Consider the following 4,646-nt stretch of genomic DNA (forward strand, 5'->3'; position numbering starts at 1 on the left):
TGTGGCATATGTGTATCATGGAACACTGTACAGTGAGGAGAGAGAAAAATCATAATTATATACAGCAAATATGACGAAACTCCCGAACATAATTTTGAGTGAAAGAATCCAGACAAAACAGGTACATGTCATTGATTCTGTTTATACAAAGTTCAAAAAGTAGCAGGGGCACATGCTGGCCTACTGGGGTGCTCCGAGGGTCCTATGGGTTGATTTGGGGTGCTCACCTTGTGAGCATTTATTGAGCTGTGTGCTTTTTGGTACGTATGTTATTCTTCATTAAAAAGTTTACTTTAAAATCCTTAATGAGGTGGAGTCTCTGCTGAGTTTGGCTGGTGGGAGCGACGCGAGTGAATGAGTAATACAGAATGGCTACTCTGATCTTTGTTGATAAAGCAATTGGTGAACCAGGCACCTGTGTGGCTCCTAAGGATGGGCTGAAGCTGGGGTCTGGGCCTTCAGTCAAAGCCCTAGATGGGAAATCTCAGGTTTCACCACCACGTGTTGGCAAAATGTTTGATACTCTAACAGCCTTACCTAAAACTGCTAGAAAAGCTCTGACAACAGAGCTACAGAAAAATCGGTAAAAACTAATGGACCCCTCAAACAAAATCAGCCAACATCTCTGCCAAAAAGATGACTGAGAAGACTGTTAAAGCAAAAAGCTCGGTTCCTGCCTCAGATGACACCTATCCAGAAATAGGAAAATTCTGTCTCTTCAATCCTCTAGATTTTGAAAGTTTTGACCTGCCCCAAGAGCCCCAGTTTGGACAGCTCCCCTTGAGTGGAGCGCCTCTCGTGAGCCTCGATGAGGACGGAGAGCTTGAAAAGCTGTTCCAGCTGGGCCCCCCTTCGCCTGTGAAGATGCCCCCTCTGCCGTGGGAGTCGAATCTGTTGTAGTCTCCTTCAAGCATTCTGTCGAGCCCAGATGTTGAATTGCCACTTGTTTGCTATGACATAGATACTTAAATTTCTTAGTGCTTTATAGTTTATGTTTAGTGCTTTATAGTTTGTGTGTGTTTGTATTAATAAGGCATTTCTTTAACAGACTCTTTAAAAAAAAAAAAAGCTTAATAAATGACCCATGTGTGATCATGAAAAAGGCCTGTGTGGTTCAGTGTGAGGGGAGTATGAAGGTGTGGGAGCCTCCATGGGGGACACGTGTGGGAGAGCGGGGGCAGCTGGGGCAGCCTGACTAGTACTGCCCGAGAGATACAGGATCTGGACCTTTGCCCCCCTTCTGCGCCTGACTGCAGGGTCTTGGCCAGTTTTGATGGTTTTCTGCACCTCTCTTGGATTGAGTCATAGCTTCTCAATCCCATAGTGCTTCATAGGTCTGTGGACCCCTGAAACTATATAAACACTTGTGAGTGTGTGTGTGTGTGTGTGTGTGTGTGTGTGCATTTTTCTGGAGAGAGGGCCAGGGCTTTTTCCTTTTTTATGTGGATTTTATTTTTTAGAGCAGTCATAGGTTCACAGCGAAATTGGGCAAAAGGTACAAAGATTTCCCATATACCCCCTGCCTCTCACACTCATTGCTCCCCCTGCTATTAACATGCTCACCAGCGTGTTACATTTGTTATGATGGACCTACACTGACTCTTCATTACCACCCAAAGTCTGTAATCTACATCAGGGTTCACTCCTGGTGTTGTACATTCTATAGGTCTGGAGTGTGTAATGGTGGGTATACACAGATCAGTTTCAGTGCCCTAAAAATCCTCTTTGTCGCGTCTATTCATCCCTCCCTCCACCAACCCCTATCACCTGCTGATGTTTTTCATTGTCTGCATAGTTTTGCCTTTTCTAGGATGTCATGTGGTTGGAATCATATACTATGTAGCCTTTTCAGACTGGCTCCCTTCACCTAGCAATGTGTTTAAGGTTCTTCCAAGTCTTTTGATGGTTTGATAGCTCATTTCTTTTTAGTGCTGAATAATATGCCATTAAACTGTGGTAAGTTTATCCATTCACCTACTGAAGGAAGTCTTGGTTGCATCCAAGTTTTGGCAATTATGAATAAAGCTATTAGAAATCCATGTGCAGGTTTTTGAGTGGACATAAGTTTTCAACTCATCTGGGTAAATACCAAGGAGTGTGATTGCTGGATCATATGGTGAGAGTATGTTTAATTTTGTAAGAAACTGAATAAATGTCTTCCAAAGTGACTGTCCCCTTTTGCATTCTCACCAGCAATGAGTGAGAGTTCCTGTTGCTCCACATCCTCACCAGCATTTGCTGTTGTCAGTGCAGAGCTTTTTACCAAATTCTTTAAGGTGTCTGAAACGTAAAAAAAGTTAAGAACCACTTGACACTTGATCTCCGAGGTGCCTACTGCTCTGCCTGCCACAGTTCTCTGGACCATAGGCAAACTGCACGTTTTACAGTGAGTGGTGCTGGGTTGAAGGTCAGGGTGCAGTTCAAATAGTCTGCAGCAGAAAGTGGAGGTTGGGGCTGGGGCATTGGAAGGAAAGATGGGACCACTCCTGTGTCTGCAATCACTGGGTTATGGCCTATCAGGGAACAGATGGGTGAGGGCTTTCTGTGCAGAGATAAGTCAGTCTCTGTTCTCAGGCAACACTGTTACAACTATGATTTCTTTTTCCTGACAGCATCTACTCATTCACTCCTTTGTGATAGGAATTCCTAGTTTCTGTAATGTACAGCTTTGGGGGCACCAAGAAGCTGTCACAATGGATCAAGTCATTCATGAGCGCTACAGACAAGAGGGACTGTAAGACTCCATCCCAAAAGGGCATCTTTTCTCTTAGGAAACAGGTCACACTCACCATTAACATCAGAAAGAATTAGAAGCAAGTTGCTGAGGTCAGAACTTGGCCTGAGGATTGGCAGAAACCTCCCCTTCTGCTCGAGTCATGAAACAATGTGATTTTTTGGTAGTGAAAACCTTGTCACAGATGATGGATAAATACATTTTATTAATATTGATTCATGGCCCCATTTTAGAAATTTTAGAAGGTTTTATGTTTGCATGTTTAATGTGGTAATTTCTAAATGAAAACAGATCACAGGGCATGGGTGGGGTTGGAGGGAGTCACGGCCCACTTTTTGCAGTGAATTTGTAGAGGTGGCCCACACTGCCCGTGGAGGCATTGGCTGTGGCTGTGGTGACCCCTCTCTTTTGGGGAATCCTCAGACTCTTCCCCTTCTCAGAACTCAGGATGTTTGAGCCACAGCTTACCAAGCCCTCTTCATAACTGTGTGAACTTGAGCATGTCCCTGAAGTTCTCTCAACCTCAACCTTCTCCTCTGTAAAATAATGCAGAATGATATGGCAGCACAGGGCCGATGTGAGGCTTAATTGGGACATCACCGTGACTGGCAACCAAGAGTGGTCAGCAAGTGGTGGCTGTTCACATCAATGCAAAAGGCAGAATGACACAGGAACCTCAACAGTAAGGACCGTGTGAGCCCGAGGGGAGGGGAGTCATCTCTACAGGGGGATCCGCGAAGACTTTGGGGTTAAGACATTTGAGATGAACTTTGAAGGATAAACAGGAGTTTGATGGAAGGGACTGGGAAAAGGTATTGGGGCAGAAGGAAGAGTTTGGAAAAGAAATGTGAAAATGTGAAGATATGTTGGAAACTCTGGAAATAAGGAGCTGTCTGGTGTGGTCAGAGCTGAGAGTGTGTGGACGGAGGCCATGGGAGGTGGGAATGTTAAGGTCACATCATAGGGGTGTATTAGTCCGTTTTCCATTACTTATAATACCTGAAACTGGGTAGTTCATAAAGAAACAGAATTTATTTCTTATGATTTTGGAGGCTGGGAAGTCCATGTCCAGGGCATGCATCTGGTGAGAGACTGGACAGTGTCCCGTGGCAAGGCCGGGTATCGCGTTAACAAGGCCTGGACGAGAGCACTTCAGTGTGCTCACTTGCTCTTCTTGTAAAGCCACCAGTCCACACTCGTGATAACCCATAAACCATTAACCCATTATTCCACGAATGGATTACTCCATTCATGACAGCATGGTCCTCATGAGCCAATCACTTCTTAAAGGCCCCACCTTTCAACACTAACACATTGGGAGTCAAGCTCTCACATGAGCTTTGGAGGGGGTGAACGTTCAGACCATAGCAGGGGGCCTTGATTTGTTGTGCTAAGGAGGCATCAAGCAAGGTCCCAAAGGCTCCATTCATTAATCGTGATGGTCCTACCTTGTTAATGCGCCAGTAATACCTGCAGATGGGTCAGGTTGGTTCCTGGGGTGCCTCTAAGAGGACGTGGCATGAACCCTCCATTCTGCAGGCAAGTTTTATCCTAATGTTCAAGCAAAGGCTAAATCAGACCATGAAGGTAAATATACGCAGAGAAAGCCACAAAATTAAAAATATAAGGAAGGGATTGAGTTGTTAATCATATCACAGCATTTCAAAAAGAATAGGCTGAGTTTTCCAATGAAACGATGACTCCAGAATACAAATTAATCTTTTGTATGGGAAGAAATGAAAGTCATTAAATGTCATTGTCTTATTTTAAAAGCAGCAATATCCTGCCTGATTGCAAGTGCTTAGAGGAGGATGATTAAACAGAAACCTTATCTTTGCTGCTGCAAGGAGAAAATTGGAGAAAAGTTATCCAATTATGGGTGATAAAGCAGAGAAAAAAATCTGAGAAGAGG

The 4,646-nt window shown here is 44.3% G+C and overlaps 1 pseudogene; it reads left to right on the plus strand.

Moving 5' to 3' along the window:
* Positions 1-368: 368 nt before the first annotated feature.
* On the plus strand, positions 369-935 carry LOC134382691 (securin-like; annotated as a pseudogene).
* The last annotated feature ends 3,711 nt before the right edge of the window (positions 936-4,646 follow it).

The sequence above is a fragment of the Cynocephalus volans genome, chromosome 7, assembly GCF_027409185.1.
Source record: "Cynocephalus volans isolate mCynVol1 chromosome 7, mCynVol1.pri, whole genome shotgun sequence".
In the NCBI taxonomy this organism is placed as follows: Eukaryota; Metazoa; Chordata; class Mammalia; order Dermoptera; family Cynocephalidae; genus Cynocephalus; species Cynocephalus volans.